This window comes from Sinohyriopsis cumingii, unplaced genomic scaffold (genome assembly GCF_028554795.1).
Source record: "Sinohyriopsis cumingii isolate HCF-2022 unplaced genomic scaffold, ASM2855479v2 utg001097l, whole genome shotgun sequence".
In the NCBI taxonomy this organism is placed as follows: Eukaryota; Metazoa; Mollusca; class Bivalvia; order Unionida; family Unionidae; genus Sinohyriopsis; species Sinohyriopsis cumingii.
Genome location: NW_028315958.1, coordinates 350,032 through 373,530, shown reverse-complemented (window position 1 = coordinate 373,530; position 23,499 = coordinate 350,032). Strand labels below are relative to the sequence as shown.

General features: G+C 33.8%; 2 pseudogenes across 2 annotated transcripts in view; both read right to left on the bottom strand.

Annotated features, from left to right (window-relative positions):
- The window catches only part of LOC149772860 (glycolipid beta-1,4-mannosyltransferase egh pseudogene), a 30,078-nt pseudogene extending 11,586 nt beyond the window's left edge, over positions 1-18,492 (bottom strand). For both annotated transcript variants that reach the window (XR_016417568.1, XR_016417569.1), the window contains exons 1-3: positions 17,836-18,492; positions 6,254-6,327; positions 4,687-4,763 (exon numbers count right to left, since the gene is read on the bottom strand). The product of XR_016417568.1 is annotated as a glycolipid beta-1,4-mannosyltransferase egh pseudogene, transcript variant X1 (transcript). The remainder of the gene's footprint in view (positions 1-4,686; positions 4,764-6,253; positions 6,328-17,835) is intronic.
- Positions 18,493-18,599: 107 nt separating this feature from the next.
- Positions 18,600-22,096, bottom strand: LOC149772859 (glycolipid beta-1,4-mannosyltransferase egh pseudogene; annotated as a pseudogene).
- Positions 22,097-23,499: the final 1,403 nt, after the last annotated feature.

Sequence of the window (23,499 nt, the reverse complement as noted above, 5' to 3'; positions counted from 1 at the left end):
TTACTCCGTGCAAAAGAGTCTTTTTCTACATCACGGCAAATCTGTATACTGTAGTATCATCAATTGTCGTGGGGGACCAATGCTAATGGTTTTCTTTGTTGCCCCGAACCATGAACTAGAATCCTCAATGAAAAATGAGCCGCGAGCCAACTCCCCCGTTTTCTCAGAGTGTTCCATTCCTAGATATTAACACAGCTACTAGTATTTGACAAATCAAGGTCATTGCTGTAATTATGCAATTAGATATTAGCTTTTACATGATTTATCAATAATTATATATTGTTTCAATGCACACGTTCGATAAGGTATCCGATAGCTGTAATTGTACACTCACTGCCTTAAATTGATATGTGAGATAAGTAAGGATAGAGATAAAATAGCGAAAAAGCATCAGATATTCAAACTATAGCAATACTGAAAATAAGACAGAATAACTGTATATGAAACTTAAATTTAATACTTATTAAACTCGATCTTTCGTTCAAGAACAGCTGTTGTCGAGGTTTCTAAATCCTTCTGAAAGCACATTTCTTTTTATCCATGCATTTTAATTCAAAAGAACAACAATCCTGTGAAATACTAAAACTATTTCTTGAAACACTATTATTCACGAAACACAATGTACACACACTAATTACCGCAGAGTATTAAAGCTCACACTTCACAGATTTTTGGACAAAACCACTGTGGCAATTTTGTGTCAATCAAGTCTCATGGTCCCCACAAATGCTTCTCAGGTAATTAACCCCCAAATTGCCAACCTAAACAAGTCCAGCTTATTCAAAACCAATGAGAATTAGGTCCGATGTTTCACTCACTGTCGCTTGAGCTGCACGTATCCATTCAGCGTGAATAGACTTGATTAATGAGGTTGCAAGGTTTACTAATAATGTGCACTGATTGTCACCAGTACCATCTTTTTCCGTAATGGTGTCCATGACCTGTTTAGCATAACACTCGTGGAAGTGTGACTTTAATTCTTCTTTAATAACCAATTGACCAAGCTTACATTGATAATGGGAGTTCAAAAAAAAAAAAAAAACAAGGCGAAAGTGATTAATCTTGACAGGTTTTTATTTGTACTCAAAGAGATGGAAGTATTGTTTTAGTGTTGATGGTAGCTTCGGCGCCGACTGATGTTATTCACTTGGTCGAAAATACGGTGGCAGTATTGAACTTGCCTGGTCTTTAATTTGTGCTCATACAGGTGGTAGTATTGCTTTAAACATTAAAGTGATCGCTGTTACCATAGTATTATTCTTTTGTCTACTTTCGTGTGGGTATATGAAGAGGTTAAACCATGCGATTAAATACATACTAATATGCAAACTTTAAGAGGAAAAAACACAAATTGAAGTACCCACGAAACTGCCTTTTTTTTGTACAAAACCACGAGAACTGAGCTCAAGGAAAATACAAGATACTACATTATATTAAGGAACAATACCTGTTTTATTAGCAATAAGCTTATAATAATAATAATGATGAGGACTTTGTATAGCGCCTAATCTTTAGAAGCTCTAAGCGCTTTACAACATTAGACAACACCTATACGATTAAAAACATATAATGATATGATTGAAAAAACAAACACAATGAAATTAGAAAACGTAAAAAAAAACATGCTGAGAATATTTAAGGTAGGAATCATTATTAGGTCTTTTAAGTTTGTTCTTGCAGTCCAAATAAGTGAGTTTTGAGAGCACTCTTAAATGAGATCACTGTGTCTTTGTGTCTAAGTTTAGTGGTCAATTCATTCCACTTTACTGGGCCATGGTATAAAAAAGAACGCTGTCCATGTGACTTTGTTTTCATTGTGGGAATAATGAGTATACAATTGTCAGAAGAGGAGAATAAGTATCTTGCTGGTGTCTACACATGGGTGAGGTCGGATAGGTATGTTTGACTAGTGTCCGTCAGTGAAACGTAGCACAGAGAACAAATTTTGTGCTTGATTCTGGATCGAATGGATAGCCAGTGTAGGGTACAGAGCAGCAGGGAGGTGTGCTCTGATTGTGGTACTCTAAGTATGATCCAAGCAGCTATGTTTTGAACTTTTTGAAGTTTCTGGAGTAGATATTAAGATGAACCGGACGTAATTGAGTTACAATAGTCCAGTCTTGAAAGTACTAATGAACACACAAGTATTTTAGTGGCGTCAAGTGAAAATTATGCGAATGGAGCTGATGCATCTCAGCTGAAGATATGCAGCCTTGCATATGTATCATGACATGTTGGTGCAATGTGAGAGAACTGTCCAGAGTAACACCTAGGTTTCGTACTGATTGTGTGAATTTAATGTTGGTGTTGCTGACATTTATTGTTTGAGGTAAAGGATTTGAATGAGAAAGTCTTTGTGTTGTGATCAGAAGGGCCTCGATTTTATCATCATTGATCTGCAGCTTGTTACTTGTCATTCTTACTACAAATGTGCTATCAACGCGGTGGATAGTGTTGACACCAAGTAAACTGAATAATCGAATCGGCCCCTTGCAGCGGGTTCTGCCATACCTCAAGTGCATGGTTAGCAAGATTTGAAAGAGTCCACCGATTCTGAAGATATTGTCAAGGCCTGCTGATTATCTTATCGCATGCAGCGTGATCTACATATCTTAGGGCAATCGCATAGTGCATGTTATACCATTTCGTCCATATTTATTTAAAGTAAATATATCTCTTTGGGCCGGTTCAAAAGTCAATTTGCTGCAGTCTCTAGAGCTTAGCATAGTTTTGCTTGTGCCTTGACCGACATGTTGACTTTATTTGGGGATGAAAATAGCAAAAATGTGGTTAAATTAACTAACTTCTGGCATGATCGAGCGCCTCACTGACTGTTTCGCATCAGCGCATGGTTGAAGGGTGGCGTTACTCAGCCGTTCATCCTGACAAGTGATGCACTGAAGCTAATTGTAATGGTCTTTGTGGTGGTTTCACTTTGGAAACAAGGTGGGAGAGTAATGTTTTATTTAACATGGTATGATTCCATGGCTAATTGCTCAAATATACACCGAAAAGAGCGTAAAGTACTATCCCTACATCCAAACGGAGGATATTTGATAAAATGCAGTAAAGGAATATTATCACAGAGGTAAGATACTTTTCAATTCGACAACTATTGAGATTTCAGGCCGAGCTACGGCACCATCCACGTCTCCTACACGTAACAACCAGCATCTACTCTCATTTAAGCACTACTGGCGTTGATGTAAGAAGTTATGTGTGCCCTGGCTCACAACCGATGGTCAAAATATCATATCTGTACGCTGAAAAGTTTGGGAATGTTGGGTTCCTCGGCCAATTGGAAAGAACACATAATATGGGATCATTGTCTCACAATTTCATATCCATTTAGTAAATAGAACCGGTTAATGTCTATAAAATAGACCAGGGCAGTATCACATCTGTCACATTAACATAAGCTAATATTCAAAGGAGCGGAAAACTTCCCAATCCTTAATTTAGAACTCAACTTATCATTTGTGCGATTTGAGATCATTTGTAGAAAATATTTATTTTACTAGTATCTTATTTGTGTACCAGATGAAACTTCAATTGTCTAGCTAAGTGATATCAGAATTGCATATGTTTATAATATGTCAGTATTCAATTCTCTATCAACATAAATGTATTGTATATAAATATAGTGTCTGATAAGAAACCATCGTCTTTTCACAGTTCTTAGCCTAACCCGGTTATCGTTTTCACGATTGACATACAGTAACATTAGACGCCCATTTCAGTTGCGTTGTATGTTTGATCGTACATTAATGCTTTTGTACTCACACCCATCACACTGACGTGACTAGCCTAAATGTTTACAGAGGTAATACACTGATTCTTCTATTTATCTTTTGTGCAGAAAACAACTTTACAGTTTCTTCAAATCCATAGCACATGCCAAAGTTTTCGCGTGGTTAGGCCTGCTTTCATGACTTGAAAATGATTGTATAAACTATGTAGTTGGTACGTTTATATGATTTTGATTTTGAAGCCATACTACGTGTCTCTTCGAGGTATTCTCGTTATAGTTTTCCCTTAAAGGGACTGTTGACATATGCAAGGAAGCTGCTCTGTGTTTTTAACGTTTACTTGCTTTTATTGTTGGTCTCTTTGTTTTGAAAAAACACATCTACGTCGCTTAAACAATCCACAATTGAACTGTTGTACGAATGCTAGTTATGAAAACGAAACAAAATGTGAAATATAAATGTATTATGAATTTGTTGTATTTGTTCCTTATACAGAATTAGTTCTCTAGCTTGATATTGAATAATAACTCTACTCTGTTGTTCTCGAGGATGTCAATAATGATATGGAATTCTAGTTATATTTTTAGCTTTGTATCAGTTGTGTGCTGTGACATTTTAATTATGACTTGTTCAAACGTAAATTAATTTATAATTATCATAGTATAGAGTGTCTTTTCCAAACATGTTCACCCAAACTTTTAATCCTACATGACGAGAAAAACAGATTTTAAATTGTGTTTTAAGTCTTCCTTAATTTCTTTTATCTATCGTCTCTCCTGTTTGTGTCATGATTGAGATATTTAACGAAAAAGGACAAACAAAGTGACAGTGAGAGATTAAAGGTCGAAACAAAAAGCAATACAACAATAAACCAGTAGTGAGTTAAGCATTTTACTGAACTGCATCAACAAAATATCATTTGAACTCTTCAAGTTACCTCCTGTATGTTCATCATTTCGCTTCGATGTTCCCTCTTAGCGATATAATGCCTGCGTTTCCTCTTTAAGAATGATACTGAAACAAGGTGCATATTTTATTTAACCACGTTTCGCTGAGATCTTTCGTGATCTCATTTATTTAGTTAATTTATAGGAATGTAAATAGAAGCCTTGAAAGGAAACAAACGAACAGTTTAAAGCATTTGGGATTATACGCTGAAATATAAAAAGCAGCTGACACTTTTGGGAAAATGCAACGACTTAACCCTCTACAGCGTTTTGCTATCATCTTTAACTGAATTGTAAAAATTTAAAAATATACTTTTATTTGACGTAAGTAAAAACTGAGTACAGAATTTACATTGCATATTTGATACAACATTTATTACAGAATTGTTTCATCTTAAACAATGTTGACAAGCCTAGTTTCTTTGAAATGAAAGATACATGTTTGCATCTCGTAGCATATAACAAATACAGAAAACACACACAAACATACCCCCACATACAACCACACCCATCCATATATATATATATATATATATATTGTTGTTGTTGTAGTTGTAGGGTTTAACGCCATTTTCAGCACACGATAGGCTATACATGGCGGCCATTATTAATGGTGGAGGAAGAACCCGGGAAAATCCCGGAAAGAACCACCAACCAACGAGAATCACCTGGCAAGCTTTCTCACATACCCACATTGGTTGAATCCGAGACCTCGAACCCACGCAGACAGAGGTGAGATGGCAGTGATTGGACAGCGCTTTAGACCACTCGGCCACTCGGGGCCCCCTATATACATATATATATATATATATATATATATATATATATATATATATATATATATATATATATATATATATATATATATATTTATATTTATATTTATCTTATAGGAAACAATTGTATTAAAACGGTAGAAACAGCCATGCAATGTTTCGCAAACATAACCGTTTTTCTGTTTTGTTTGTTTGTCTTGTCTATGTTTTTTTATGCCTTTGAAAAAGACTCACGAATGCGCTCAGGCTAGCTAGATACTAGTTTCGCACTGTTCGTTGTCAGAGAATGCCTTTATATTAATAAATCTCTGACAATCGTGATCCTTGAAAGGATTAGTATTCGCCATATGTTTTTTATTCTTTATATATATATATATATAGCATAAGGTATAAGAAAAATGTAATGATTGTTTGAATGTCCTTTAATTCACATTAGATGTAGTACTTTGAACCAATAAATATATCAGTCTTGTATACTGCTTATAATTCAAAAGGTTCAGGCAAACTGTTGTATATGTCCGTCAGACTAGCTAATTCACTGTATTCAAGTTGTTTCCTTAATATTTTATTGGCTGAATTTTTTCTCACATAAAGGTATTTTTATATTGTAAAAATCATATCCTACGTCTGGAAGAACTTGCTATTTTCGTTAACATACGTGTGTATCTTCTCTGAAGCAGTGCAAGTTCTTTTAAACTTCAGCTCCTTATGCGGAACATTTTTATATACACAAAGGTTACAAACAATAATAAAGCAAGCAATGATGCATTCAAATGTATACTTATATCCGTAGCATCCTCAAATTTGAAGTTCTCAAATCCTGTTCTCTGACGTGTCTTCGCAGGCTGTCAGCAACTGGAAAGAAATTTAATAGGTAAAATAAGCCAATGACAACACGGATATACCCCTAAATTTGAATGCGTCATTGTTTGCTTGAGAAATGGTGGCTCCAAAGGAATATGTCTAAAAAAATAAGTCATTGCACTAAGCTCGCGCTCTGCATTATTGTCTGGAGAAGGAGATTGATATTTGGCCGATGATGACTAGATTGTACACTTAGATAAAGAATCCATTCTTCTGGAAAGTTTGGTGGTTGGATTGGCAAATTTCGATACAAATGAACTCGGATCTGTTGGTCAAGGTGTGATAACATATGCCAGTGTAGTTATAGTTAACTGGTGGACAACATTAGCCGACAGTGTTTGTGTTTCTATCGATATTGTTCTGATGAAATTTCTGCTTTCAGCAGCTGCACCGTCCCATCTACGGGTTGGTCCAAGGGGCAGTATAGCAGAGGACCTTTATTTTGCTCTGAAGGCATGGACAATGGGTTATAAATTTAAATGTATAGAAGTTGAAATGAGGGAGAAGAGTCCATGTACTGTTGGAGAATATAATCGACAAACAAAACGCTGCCTTGTTTGAAGAACGCTCACACTTCTAAGCCCAAGAATACCAATCAAATGTAAACTTATAATAATCCCCACAGCTTTAAGTTTGCTCCTTTTGCCTTTAAATCTGTTAAATATACCTATATCACTATTTTTCCCAATGATGACTCCGAGTGTTATCATTTTGTTTAATGCCATAATTGGAGGACTCGTTTTCCGTTTTATGTTTGGCTCTATGAAATCTTTTAGTATTAGGAGAATCGTCTTCATATTTACCATGCTTATTGGTCTTTTAACAACATGCATGGATGTCATTGCATTTATTCAAGAGGTGATGATTGTTTATAAATCGTGAGCACGTCAACGAGTTTGTCTTTCAAAGTACTGCAATTCATATGAAAATGCATATAAACCTACTTTTTCCTTACCATGTACATAGTTTTGCTACTTGCAATTTACAATTTTAATGATGCTATTTATAAATTGTCTATATATTTAAGTTTTTCTAAAACTATTAAACACGTTACAGTATTCCCGCCGAGCGATTCCGTTAAGATATTTATCTACTTCTATATTATCAGCAATAACTGTTATAATATAAGATAATTTAAATGACTATACAGAAGCGGTGATATTTTGGACGTTCCATATTTAGTGAATAAAATTTTTGCTAAAGCTAACTTTTACGCTTTCTATTCAATCAAGCTTTTCCACTTGGAAGCTGCATTCGACGGAACATTGAATACGACATCAGACTGTATTGAATTTTCGCTCAAACATTTTATGGAATTTTACATGATGGTGAGGTTGCCTTTGCGAAAGTCATGATTGAACGTATTGATAACTGTATCAGAAAATGTTTTTTTTTTCTGTATACATTTTAATGATGATCATGATGCCTTAAACTCGGAAAAAAAATTATAATGTTAGGTAATAGCCTAACTTTGATATTTGTCTCCCCCAGCGACAGAGACTGCAAAATATGTATCATAGAGTCCAGTGAGAACCTGTGGTGTAAGTGTAAAACCAACGACGAGCACGTAAAGTAAAGTCGTCTGACGGGTTGGCATTTGAATAAAAAAGATAAAGGTTCACTGAGCTGATTGTCATGCACACTTATCACACCTTAAACAAAGCGGCGAAATTGTCAGCGTAGCAAATGCAATTTTGTTTAAACATTTTGTATTGCCAAGAAGATCAGTTACATGTACGACTCAAAAGGATTCGAATAAGTTTTTCAAACCAACATATTCCTCTCTGTTATAAATAATCATTTAACAGACATACATACGAAAGTTGTGGAAATAGTTAAGACAGGTGGAGTGCATGCATATAATGAAATAGCACCCATAAAGGAAGGATAAAAATGGAGGGATAATATTTGATGTAGTTATGTACGTTCAATTTATAACTAGTCATAATGGACTAAATAATCATACATTTGTGTTAATAGCAAATGTTTGTATTTGACTTTGTAGCGAAATCATATCTTCTCTGCAGTGTAATGTTTGTTGAGAGACAAAAGTGTCAGAAGTAATATTGTTATTCGTTACTGATACTATGCGATAAGCTTTTCGCTTGCATTAATAAACCGTTTTCATTTGTAAAACTATGATGAATTTTCTTTTGGAAATCCACAAGAAATAGAATGATCGGCGCTAAGGTCGTATTTATAAATCAGTGAATGACATTTATGCCTCAACAGGCTTGAAAACATAGAAGCTTGCCTGTTTCGAATTCTAATATTCAGGAGAAGACATTTTATACCCTGTAATATCCTTTTTAAAGGTTAGCATATATGAAGAATTTCTTGTGGTTTGTGTTAGAACACCAAATAAGTCGATAATTAATCACAAATACCAATTTCGTTTAAGAATGAAGTTCTGCATGGACATTGAGTTTCAGATATTTTAAGGCACAGTGTCTCTATAACAAAGTGGGCGTAAGTCAATTATGTAAATCAGGAGTCACGTTGTTGGTAGTCTTGTAAATGCTGCCGATGTTGATTGTATATTTTGCCTCCCTTCGATACTAATCCTTCTAGTTCACAATAAAGAGCTTACCTGCTTGAAATGTTTGTTAGTACAGAAATAATTCTGAATGCTTCATGTTGGAATGTTTCAAAGTATTTCGATATCTGTTTTAGCAATGAACGATCATAGTCTAGAATCTGAGAAAAATAGTTAAATCAATTTTATACAGATCATGTTTTAATAATACAATTTTAAACTACCCATTCGTCCAATACGCATCGATACAGGATAAGTTATACATTCAATATCGTTGCTCCAAGAGCAACTGGATGATAACATAATTCCCTGATGTCAATATGATAAAACAAGCAGAATACTTTACCCATAAAATTCAAAGTTATGAATGTGTTCCACAACTTTCTTGTAAAGAGTCCACACTCTGTTTTGAATAGATTCAGTTTAGCAATCTAGAGATTTGCTCTCTGTAAAAATGTTTAAAGATCATTGCCTAAATCGTTATAATGCAGTCTTAATAAAAATCGTCTTCACAGACTTTAATTAGTGATTATATGTAACAATTACCCAATGACTCTTCTTATCTATTAATACCAGCATATTTCTCTTAATTCCATACCTTTCCATTCTAAGCATTAATCCCTCTGTTGTATCTTTGAATGACTGCATGTAAACATCATTGTCATATATATAATTAGACACGTATTTATAAACCATCCTAAACGATCCTAATGTTACCCAAAGGGGATATTAATATTAATCTGTAATTTGACGGAAGAGAGTTTCTCGTCTAACTTGAATATTAGTACTACAATGATCAAATTATATTGATTTAAAAATGTTTGTATATTTAATGACTTACTAACAAATATTAATTGGAGGTTAGACATTTAAAATATGCTTTTATGAGCAAGAAGCTGTTAATATCATTCAGAAGTGAAGCTATGTTTTTTATAATGTGGTAATTATATCTAAAATTTCTCTTCAGTTAGCTGGATTTGATTAATGAGTGGTCGGTTTTACCTCCAAGAGAGACATTTTCTTTCTTGTAATCATCAATAGAGGAAATCAAACAAAACATGAGAGTTTAGTTATAAAATAATTATTGACGATCAAATACGTTAGTTTTTAATGAATTTCATTATATTCGAACGATTTTTGGGATTATTTGCAATGCTTTCGAACAGATGAACGTTCAAGAGTTCGAACAAATGTTCTTTTGCATCATGTTAAAATTGTTTGCTATGTTACTTTGCTTTGTATATATTTGTTAATGATAGGGGACATCCAGTTTCTATTCACACACACACACACACACACACACACACACACATATATATATATATATATATATATATATATATATATATATATATATATATATATATATATATATATATTAGCACCTATATTCTAACGGATCTAACGATAACCATTTCTTTAAAGACACTTTTGGAATTTTGAAAGAGCGATTCTTTTGTGGTGTTAGCACGAAAGCAGATTATACATTTTATTCTGAATAACTTTAGAGAATATCCGAATACCCTTATAATTGATAGAACATTTACGAATTTGTACCACACTGTAAGTTACTTTTAATTCTTTCACTTCGTATCTTAGGGAAATAAAGTTATACTTGTTGGATTTCGGTCTTTATATTTACGTAGCTTAAGTCCCAAGGATGTGAGACGTGGTACCTCTTAAATGTTTCCAATTTTGTCTATTCATCCGTTATTGATAGTTTCAGTTTCTGCTTGTTCTCCCTTAAACGTTGATTTCATGAGAAAGGCTCCGCTTCTGGACACTGATATTTGATCACAGCATTTACATATATTCAAGGGATATAATTAAACGTTTTTGTCCTACGTCTCTGATCCACACTAAACATTCTCATTTTCCCCCATAAGCAATAACATAGGGCATGCTTATCTATAAAGAATAATGTATGTATGGACCATCTTTCATAAACACTGCTTTTTCTGTATCATTTGTATCGTAAATAATATCTCCTATTAATTCACCTTCCCCCTCCTCCTCAGTGATATTGTTTCAGTCTACATCCACGGGCCGCTTGATATAAAAATGTACAGATTGCACTATTGGGTTCCTGATTTTGTTATCATCTTCGCGTTTTACTACAAACGAAGTTTACAGTGTAAAAGAAAAGCCGTCTCAGTGTCATCTGCATAACGCTGGAACAATACATTTTCAGTGGAGTGTGGAGGAAATTCCTTTAGAAAAGTGTAAGGTAAATACATTGTTGTCTACATCGCACATCGGACGAATGCAATGTCTAATTCTAATATTTCTCACGCATCCACCTACACCGAAAATATTGAAAAGGTGGAAAAATATTAATTTACATCTTAACCTTACTGAAATTTAGGGAATTATCAGGAGCTTACAGAACACTGTTAATGGCGAATTTCCATTTAGGTTAGAAACGCGAGGAATGTGACATTGTTAAGGACTGTTTGGTGGCAGTCGAGTTAAAAAATACATATCATTGAATGAAATGAATATACTTTATGCATTTTTATATCATTCATGGTTTTCGTTTTTTAATCAATATTGGTTACTATCTGCCGAGGTGGAGGTAGACACTATAGCACCATCCTTAGATTACATATTTCATATTTGTCTTGTGTTGCAGTGGTATATTCAGAATAAATAATATTTTTAAGCTTTCCTTGACACTGAACTCAGTATAACAATGGTTTGTGTGGAAGCACAAGCTAGCTGTCAAGATGATCTTATCTTGCTGTCCTTCAGTGACAGATGTATGTCGAATGCTTACTTTTACTAGGATTATAGCGTTTCTTATTTGAAATAATATATGTGGTTGATGGTAATGATGTTGTAGTTCATGGTAATAATATATTATTTTGAACGAAGGCAAACTACATGGGTACTAGCAGAAAAAAAGTATAAATTGGATACGTTAATACATATAAATGCTTATGACAGGCCACGTTCGAAAATGTACTAAAATATGTTGAATGTACACATAGCATTTTCATACCAGCTTAATTCTCAAACAATAGTGAGGTAATCTTCAGTATAAACATATACAACCCATTTCAAAAGTGATGTATTAGGTTTTAGGTTATTATTATTATAACTATTATTATTATTATCATTATTATTATATTAGTATTATTATTATTATTATTATTTGTAGTGGTAGTAGTCATAGATGCAATATGCAATATTATCTTCTTAATGTGCGCATTCATCGCTTTGCTGGTAAATAGTCAGTTTTGCTTTTTTCACCATTTCTTATATTTATTGATCAATTTATTAATATTACGAGATACATTGTTGATATACAGAATCCATCCATAGAAAGGATTTCAACGCACCACATTTGAAAATGCGATCTCTCAAATGACAGGAAGGCATTTATCGGAGCTTCCAGAATTCGACTGCATTAGTATTTAGTAATGAATTAACCGTTTCCACAACAACACAGCTATGCCACAAGATGATTAATGTCAATCAGCTACGGAAGAAAAGATTCTGAAATCATGAGGCTGATATGGTATTCTTGAATGTTTGATAGAGATGACACTTGTTATAAACATATAAGGCAACTATTAGGTAAACGGTATTAAATAAATGCATTTCTAGAGAAAGAACGTTTTAAGATATTTTGCCCATATATTAACGGGAGCGCATTATTTCAACATTTAACGTAGACTTGTATGCACCTATGGAAATAAAGGAACTTTTATCCATTTGTGAAGTAAAACTAAACTTTCTTTTATATAATAACGACACTAATGTTTATAACATCGATCCAAGGTTTTAATATTTTTTGTTATCATATTGTCGGTTCTTACATCAAAAGAATTTCCCTTTGTTTTTTCCTAAATCGCACCTATCGCTCTTGCTTCAAAATTGTTTAAGACTTGTTTATGTTGCACTAGAATTGTTGCAATCGATAGGAGTATGTACAGAAACAAAGTATGCATAATGTTTCTGAGCATATAGATTTAAAAAATTCGATAGACATATTTAAGTTCAAAATTTAGTTTGTACATATTTTTTAAAGATATTTATAGTTGGATTGCAAGATGTAAAATGTAGAACGTAAATGATTGCAAAGACAGCCTATAGATTACAATAATCATGTTCTTTAACAATGGAAATTTTTTATATTTATAGAGCACGATATTACTTTTGAAATATAAATATTTAGTGGTTGAAAAATAGTCAATGTGTAGAGTCTATTAATTAAAACGCATCATTTATCTATGTCATATAGGGGTCACAGACGAACAACAAACGAGTTGATAAACGTAGATTATCAACAAAAAATGACGATAAACAATCAACCTGTTATTTCAAATGTGTTCAACATTAAAGTATTTTAATGTATTATGAATAAGGATAACAAGAAATAGACCCAAGGGTAATTGCATCAAAATGTGCAAGGTATTGTGCAAAAGGTTGAGAAAGATGTAGGAAAGAAAGATGACGAGGAAAATAATAGAACAAAAGCGTAATTGGAAACAACCAATACTTCCTTTAACACCAATTCATTGAAGAAACGATGAGCAATCCTTTGGAGAAAAATGAAATTGCATTATACGTAGATGTGTATGCTTGTCAGTTTTTAGTTCGCTTAAGCAAATCTTTGGGACTTTCAATACCTGTATGAACGGCATCAAAAATACGTATGTTCACTACATATGCAAACATTGTATCACCACAGAAGGGTGTATTGAAAGTAAAATTACCAAATACTATGAGGGATTAAAATAGTTCGAAGGGTTACTCTTAGTATTAACATATGAATAAAAGAAATCTTATGAACTTTAAGTGGCGCTCTGCAGTACCGTATTTTGTATAGTTTTAGATGTTTAGAGCACCAGTTATACTGGCTATTTAAGACAAACCTTGTATGTTTTAGGTATTGTTCAAAGAACCTTTAATTCCCTTAATGTTGGTGTATGATTGATGGGATACAGAGTAAAGAGCTTGGTCTTACTCCAAATGTGCACCTTTAAAAAAACGCTAGCTTCACTTGGTCATTTTATCTTCCTGGACTTCATATATAAATTATATGAAAAAAGGCAATACGTTTGTTCACATTTTATATATTTAGTAATTCATCCATTGCACGTTCAGAAGAAAGTATTGTCTAGTTTCGCAATTTTTATTCCTTATTTTAATAGGTGCTAAAGATAGTGTGCTTTATACGAATTCAGGCTGATTGTGTTGGCACAAGGGAGCAGATATTTTAGTTAGCAGTGTGCTTAGATCATTTACAATTTACAAACATACAATATCCAAGGAAATGTCCGCCACTTTACACCAAAGTAACATAGAGGTAGGCCAATTTTCTCTCCAATGAACACTATCACTATCGAATTTTTATACTGAGGTTCTTTTCATTACAGAAAATATTTTCGAAACAGATGCCAAGAAGGATTCGTGCACGTTATCGAGGTACATTATATTTATGCCGATGAAAGTGATCTTGTTATGAATGTCTAAATGTGGATTAAAAAAATGACTAATTTAAAGATTGCAAATGCTTTTTCATATAACTGTTTTGCAAAGGGTAACACTATAGACTCTGCTTATTAATCTGGCGATGTCAATCTTGACATTGTTTCCTTTATGTTCTTATTCAGTTATACTTCCATGTATTAATTGCAAATAATGTTAACTGGGAAAGTATCCTTTGATGGAAGTTTTCGTTTGTAGAATATAAGACAATCTTAATAATGTGCTAATAAATACAATGCACAGCAGGAATTTGATACAGCGACATTCGGAGAGAAAATAAAAAGAAACTGAAATAGAAATATGAACTAATGGCTATTTTAAAAGAGGAAGGTCGCTTATCACAGCCACGTTTATCTAAGTTGGTGATGAATAAAGACATGTGTTCAATCCTTCCGTTCGTTATGCGTTCGTTTCCAGTAGAGAACTGCATAACCGTGAAATATATCTCCATGACACTTGACACGCATAACAACTGATGCTCTTGTTATTTATAGTTTATGTGTCTGTTACATTTATATGAAGAAAAATATATTTTTTGTTATGTTAATTTAGTTCTAATATGATAGTCTTGAACATTCTTGGGTCTTCTATAAGTAAGAACTGGTTTATCTTAGTAAAGTGTTTTGACGCTGTTTTTGTGTGATAAATTCAGGAGACTCCAATATATATATATATATATATTAACATCACGACATTCTAGCAGGCATAGCATGCTAAAACTACATCCACTATAAGCTCATAGTTTCAAACGTTTAGTATTTGCAGCGAAGAAAGACAAAGACACAATCAGCCAGATAAGACTCGAAAGAGAAATTTCTCTTTGTCCCATTTTCCAGCTTTGGTTCTACCTGGATATATATTGTTTCGTCCTTACTTGTACACGGAATCCAGAAAAGATATGAAAGCGACCAAGATCAATAACCCTTTGTGTTGTGAGCAATACGGATCCAAACTTTGTTATTTGTCTTTACTAGAAAGAAAAGGACTTTTATGTGTCATCCGTGATACAGGAATTTGGGACAGTGATCTTACGCGCCTTTCGAAAGTTGCTCTTTTGCTTTATAAAAATATCACAGTGATCGATTTAGGGGCTGTCATAGGTTATTTTGCTTTATATGCAGGCGCACTTGGTCATGACGTGATTGCGGTATAATCATTTAAAATCCAATTTTAAGATACTGAGCCACGTTTTAGCAATTAACGAATTTCCAGGAACCATTAGTCTCATTAACAAAGCCTTGTCCAACAAAATATCCTTCATTCGTATGGGAAAGAATCAGAAACTGAACTTGGGCAGTATGAGAGTTTAAGCTGAACAAGATGATACTGAAGAGGAAAACAGTCCTTCCAGATTTTATGATTGGAACAGTTACAATGAATAATCTTTTGAAATATATTCACAAAAGGCAGGCCATTATCAAGATTAATTTAGGTATTGTATTTTGCTGAATCTTGTTTGTCTGATTCAAGTACCACAAGATAAGGGTTTATTTGTTTGGAGTTGTTTTTCCATCTGTTTATTTCACTTTCAATACGAATTTGTGTAACTGGGCTAAAGCTTTAATACAAGTGCAGTTTAATAGACAATGATATTGCGTTTGATGTTTCCTTCAGTATATAAGTATTGATAATAACATTAATATTATAAAAACACATGGATTGTACTTGAAACCTTTACTAATGTAGTCAAACAATCTCTTTATTTTCTGATTCAGAGGGCTACGAATGCAAGGCAATATAGATGTCGTGGATGTTTATCCATGAACTATTTGTTCCGTACATATTTATGGAATGGTTATGAACTCTACTGAAACAGCGTGTGGACCAGAGACAACCAAAGTAGCTGTAAACTACCTGATACATTCAGGATAAACGCCGTTTGCGTACCACAACCAAAGTAGTTGTAAACTACATGATACATTCAGGATAAACGCCGTTTGCGTATCAACCATTGTTCAAATTGGTATAGCCTTCTGAAGTTTTAGATTGGAACAATGATCATTTTTTTGGCAGCATAAAACTGTTATCTCCTTATTGCCCTTTATAAGCTTCATTAAAACACTGGACGAACATTAAGCTTAATTACAGTATATAAATTTGCATCTTATATAAAATTATAACAAATCCTTTTTGGCATCATTTTCACAATAATCAGGTGGACTAGCATCAGCTTAGAAAACACATGATTTTTTTATTTCTACCTAAATCTGTATTGTTAGGACAATACAAATTTTGACAAAAATTTACATATAAGGAATTCATGTGTCCAGTTTTTGGACATGCGTGAGTTTTCACTTTTTTGAAAATGCTATTAAGAGCCTGTGTATTTTGAAGTTTCCACTGAATCAAAAGCAGGCATTTTGTCGAAAATAAATAGTTTCGTTATGTTCTTTCAACTGTAGTATTTATTCGATACTTACAAAAATTTAATAATTATCATTGTTTATTCATTATAAGATGACTACACGGACCTAATTTACAAACGTTTTTTTCAGTTACAAGTAATTTCATATGCAAATAATACCTCAAAAACAAGTTCAAGTTACCTATGCAGAGGAATTTAATTATGTTAAATCTGTCCAGGACACAGAATAGAACTGCAGTAGGAATGAGGAGTTCTATTGCACCAGGAAGCAAACAAATAAAAATAAAAAAGGTTTCCCACTCCACCATCCTCCCAGCAATACATGTCACAAAACAAAATTTGCAATTAGCCGGTACTTAGGGAATGATGTGAATTTAATTGTAGCTGAATCAGTCATCCAAAAGAACTGTAAGACACTTATTTTCGTGATGAGAAAATTACAATAAACCGAAACCTGATCAAATGATCTTTTCACTTAAAGGTCTGATACCTGTGAATAAACGCAACTTTGCATTTAAAAGCCCGATAAACGACTGAACCCAAGTCATTTGAAGCAGGAAAAATGGGTCACAGTTACCTATATTTATTATGAGGAAATAGTACTCCCCAAGATACACCCAACCCCGTCACTATGTTATACGATTCTAAGTACATTAGTATGTACACAACGTGCTAAAGACATAACTGATCGTGAGTTTTATACAAGAACGTAAAGTCTATTATAAAAGCGTGTACTAAAGTAGACGCATACAACAATCAAGTATAGGGAGTCTTGCATCAACAGAGCATGAGAAATAAACTGAAAACAAATTTCAACCAAGGTAAGGGAAAGATGGGTCAGTGACCTACTTTTTAAGGAGGGTGTAGTTTAATTACATTATATTTTTGCATTCCATATTTTCAGGATGAGCGTATTGAAGCTAATATTTGTATTTTTTATTTTCAGGGTTATACAAAATCGAAAAGCTTTTTGACATTTTCTTTACGCACTTTTGCATCGTCCTATTTGTTGAAGTGAAAACATTTCTAAATCATGTATTTAGAATGAAGGAAACATATAATATGCCTAGGTACTGTATGTATATCACCATAAAACACTTACCTGCCTTTAGAATAAGGATCTAATCCCCATTTTGTGCATTCTGTACAAGTATTTTGTTGTATATATTGTTAGTATTTGATAGTCCAATCAAACCCTGAGTGTAGTTTGTACAATGTTGGTGAATCGTGATGACCAGATTTGGCTGCGAAAATTCAAAAGGTAGTGAATGATCGACACTGTTACCCCCTCATAAAAAGGGTATTCTTGGAAAAGGAGGAAATACACAGTGATCGATGCACCCAGCTGATAATGTGGATGACGCATCAGTTGATACACCGTATTTTAGTACAAACACAAAATATTTCTCAACACATGATACACAACATATGCTGACAAGTATATCTGGTGGAAAACGAACCCGTAAAAATCCCAGGAAGAACCAACGAACCACAATACGCTAATGACACGTTCTCCCGCATACCCACGCTAGCTGAGCCTGAGACTCGAACCCATACAGACACGGTGAAACGTATGTGCTCTGTAAAGGCGACCGCTTTAGATTACTCGACTAACCGAAGTCTCTGTAGTTGATGTTTTGATTTGTGAAAATATCATCAGTCATTATTAATCGATATAAAGTTAAGTTCAATAATGTAATTTGTCGACAGTTGACTAGTGGATCATAAGCTTGCAACTTATATTGCTGCAAACAGAAACGGAAAATACAATTTTTGTATCCATGTTTTAGTCGTATGAAAGGTGCACATTGTCATATGATATGTCGAGTCTGTGTTTTAGTTCAGGAAAGAGACGAACACTAGAAATTATCATCACATTTTTATGTATAATGTTCCAATAAGTGAATACGAACTTACTCTGACATGTGCAATTCTAACGACCAGAGATATAAAATCAACGTTTGATCTGGTACACAAATTAAATTTAACAAATATTTGTTGCACACGGTCTACACAAGTCCTACGTATAATTGTAGATGAACAATTTGAGAAGTTTTCCACACGTTGCTTATTCGACCATACGCATCATCTGGTGCACATGTAACATCTAAATTAAATAGTATTATGTTAACATAACATGTACGAAACTTCTGTTTACTTGGACAGGTACAAACATTTTATGCATATAATTCTTGGTACAATTCTAACAACATTATAAATATATGCTGTTCACATAAGGGATATAAATTTATGTAACTATATTGTTGATAAAGTGGAGAAGAATATACAGAGTTCTTTTGCAGACAAAACATTTGAATTTATGAGACTATAATGTTCACAAAGCAGTTAGAATTCTATGAAATGACACCGTTTATAAAACATACATATGGAATTATAATGTTCAAAAAACAAAATAGAAATGAAGTTATGATATGATGCCACGTCGTTTTTCTAATGAACACGAACTCGCCCTATTATGCTATAATGCAGTATAACCTAACAAATTATATCATCTGCGGTTTGTCTTGCAGTCTGCCGAACGGTCCGCCGAAGCCGAACATTCATGCACAGTCATGAACCTACTTCATATAATATGCAAAGCAACTGGTCATTTCAGGTAAAAGTACTACTGTAAATGGAGAAACACTCTATCAAATCCGATAACAATGTTCAATTTACCTGAAGAAAAAGAAGTTAGGAAAACATTTGTACTATCTAATTTATCGTCGTATTCTCTCATTCACGCACCAATAATATAAAGAAAACAACAAAAATTATTACATATTTCTAAAGCTGAAAGAGTGTTTATGGTAATCGCACACGGCAATAGCGAGCTCTAAGCGACGAGACTTTGCACGCGCAACATTTATTTGGCTTAGTAAAAACTAAAGGTGACACAATCGTCTAGCAGAATGAAGCATGGACCATGCATTAATCAGTATACCGTCATATAATCAGTATTATATTTACATTAAAATGCTATTCAATCGCATCTTGGTGCAGCCACTTTGATGAACTATTTGTTCACATTTTGGAAAGATACAAATGATTCGTTTTGGTTAGATAATGAGTTTATCTTTTTGAGTGCGTTAATATCATCCAGAGAACGAAACTTTCTTACAAATAGTTATATTAATAAATCTAGCTAGTCCATCAATACAGACTTTGTGTAATATTCGTCTTGATTTAATTGTTTTGGAAGGTACATTTCAAAAACATGTTTATGTTATAAACGTATCCCTGGTTCAATTAAATGTACGTTTGGCCGTTACCTTTCTCTGGATTTGTCGCAATTTCGCAGCATAAAATCATTATCAAGGTCCTTACACATCTTTAGCGATACTTCTTTCGAGCGGGCCGTTTTCTTTCTGCACAATATAAAATTCATTGTTCAATTGTCCAAAGAATCCAGCCAAGGATGCAATGCCATCCAAGCACGCTGCTAAAGGAATAATAGTTATGGTCCAGAAACATATCATTATTTTTGTAATCATTCCATATCTCCTAACACTGAATGATTTAATTGATCCAAATGCAAATAGAAAAACCATGAGTCCACCAATTATGCCATTGGCAAACATAACACAATACGGTGTCTTAATTGGGAACAAAACTGATAAAGGCACATTTAAAAGATTGAAACATAATAGCAGCCAACTTAAATCTGAGGGGATTAATAAGATTTTATATCTGGTTGGTATACTGGTGTTAAGTAGTGTGAACATTCTTCCGACAAACCAACGTTTTCTTTGTCGTATATAATCTACGATCGAAAATGGACTTTTCTCCCACATTTCACCTTCTACAAAATTAAATTTATAACCCCTTCTCCACGCTTCCAAAGCAAAATAAAGGTCTTCTGCTAAACATTCTCTTGGACCAAAGTCAAATCCGATTGATTTCTCGACTGAAGCCTTTACAATAATAAATGATCCTTTCAATCCGTATACGGGACGATGTAGCTTCTGAAAGCAGAATTTCATCAGACCAATATCAATAGAAACACGAACGCTGTCGGCTAATGTTGTCCACCAATTAACTATGCCTTCATTGGCATATGTTATTACACCTTGACCAATAGATCCGAGCTCTTTCGTAGCGAAATTTGCCAATCCAACCACTGAGCCTTCCGTAAGAATGGTTTCCTCATCCAAGTGTACAATCCAGTCATCATCAGACAAAATATCGACCCCCTTCTCGAGGCAATAATGCAACGCTCTAGCTTTGTGCAATGAATGTTTTCTAGTTGCATATTTATTTGGAACCACGATTTCTCGAACAAACGTAGATGCATTCAAATTTAGGGGTATGTCTGTAACAACTTCAAATATGAATTTCTCGAGTCCTGATCTCTGACAAATTTCTATGTTTCGCTTTAGATTGTTAGCAACTAAAGTTCTATATAAACCACGTGTGACAACTCGAAAGCAGAAAAAAGGAATATTTGTCTTTGGTACCTCCAGTCTTGGCGGATCTTGCCATACGTTTGTGAAGATTAGGGCAATAATGTTCATCAGTGCAAAAGGTAGAGACAGGCAGGGTATGAGCTTTATCAAAGTAAGAATTGCAAATCCAAGATAACCATATGTATCTTTTTCACTCATATGTGATTCTTTCTGGTATTCAGAAAGCCCAATGATCAATTGAACTGTCCATAATAGAACTATACTTAAAGTAAGCGTTAATAGCGTAATTGTTTGGAAAATAAATGTTTTAATTTGAAAGGAGCTGAAGAGCAACTTTAGTAACCACAGCACAAGCGGTGTCATTTTATCCCTGTTCAATATGTCGTCTATTAAGAAAAATGGCCGTCAAAGCAGATAAATCGTGTTTCCTCCTTCAACAGGTACGTTTAAGACGCTGAATAATTTCCCTAGTAGTGCCTAAAGAGCATGGCTTCACTGTATGTACGCATACCAATCACCAATATTTTAATTATTCCTGACTACGGTTCCAATACTATTTATTTCATTGCTTTTTCCGACACGGCCATGGTGATCCATGGCAAAGATGGACAGTTACTTAAGTAAAATATTCAATTTTTTATATATGCGATGTCGCTTGTTTCTTTGTATCTATTGAATTCCCCAAAAGATGTAGACCACATATAAAAGGTTTATTTTCCAAGCTACAAAAATGTAACTTTGTGCTCTAGCAAAAAACTAAGTTTAATGATCCGAAGATAGTATTGCACTGAATTACAAGGCGTTAGATAACTAAAGCATCTATTCATACTTTTCGTGACTTTGTTTTTGATAACGGCGTAGCAAAAAGAGAACAACTAGTTGTTTGAATGTTATTAAAGAAACAATATCCTTGCAGATTTATATATGCATATCGTGTTGCCAGTTTTGATAACCGTTGTAGGGTATCTTAATTATCTAAGATGCTATTTACATTTTTTCCTTGCACGACATTCTACTGCGAATGTAGTACTCACAAAGTGCTAAAATACCTCGATCACCTCCGTCACTTGGATGTTCTTTCGCAATAACGATGATAAAATATTAGTTTATGAATTGAAACAAGCAGTTGTTGAAGCGATTTCTTTCTCAGAGAAGACCTTTCAAACTACACGTACATATTGTGTGGTCCAATTGCGATATAAAAAGTAATTTTTATTGTATTAAATCCAAGACCATGTGCAGACAGACGGACGCCAGCCAATTATCTAAATGATTTCTATTTTTTGATCTCTTTCGTTTAAGTTCTACTATGAAGGACACCTACTTCACTGATGTAAAGTTACAAATCGGAGTATACTTATAATCCTTTGAATTTCGTTAACCCATTTGGGGGAATTCAATATTATATTATTTTTGTAAAAACCAACCCAATTGTAACAAATCATAAAAATTAATTAGTAATTTATTTACCATTGACAAGAAGTTGTATTGATCTTACACACTATTACTAAATATCAGGAGTTTTACCCATCTTGCTTTCAGCCATGTGTCGATCAATTCTTTCGAGAGGAGTACTCTTTCTATAAAGGATTCCATGAATGATAAAAAGTCATTGAGGTTCCATCAGCCTCAGATATGCATCAATGTTTAGAAACGAAAGTTTAGTTTAGAGTTTTGTTTCACCCCATCTTTTTCCTATATTGACTGCACATTATTTTCTATGATTTCATACAGATATTTCATTTTAAGAATTTCCGAATGACATCCAAGTGGTTTTTCCAAATGTCGTTGTAGATGATGACATCATCAACGTAAGAATCTAAACTATCTAGACCAGATATAATTATGTTCATTGAACCTTAGAAAGCATAATGCCAACATTTCATCCCAAACGCCATCTCTTTTATATCGATGTATTCCATCTGGAAGCATTAATGTCGAAACTTCGTTTGTCCTTTCCGTGAGTGGAATTTGCAATAATCCTTTCAGAAAGTCAAACTTGCTGACATATTTTCCATTTCGAATTGTATTGAAATAATCATTTATTCTTGCCTTCGGAAATACAACTATTTGGGTCACAATGTTCACATATGTGGTCGTCACACATGCGGAAAGTATTGTCTGATGTTGGCACAAGAAAGCATGGTGCACTCCATTCACATTTACTTTGGTCTTTGAAATCATTTTCCAGCAAATACTGAATTATTTTGTCTAACATTCTTGTTTTAGGGGACTCATTATGTACGGATGATTTTTTGCATGTGTGGAATATACAATTTCAACGTCATGGTAGATTTTATTTGTGCATTTTAGAACATCTGGAAACAATCTTTTGGGGGTTGTAAATTTGAAACCTTTTG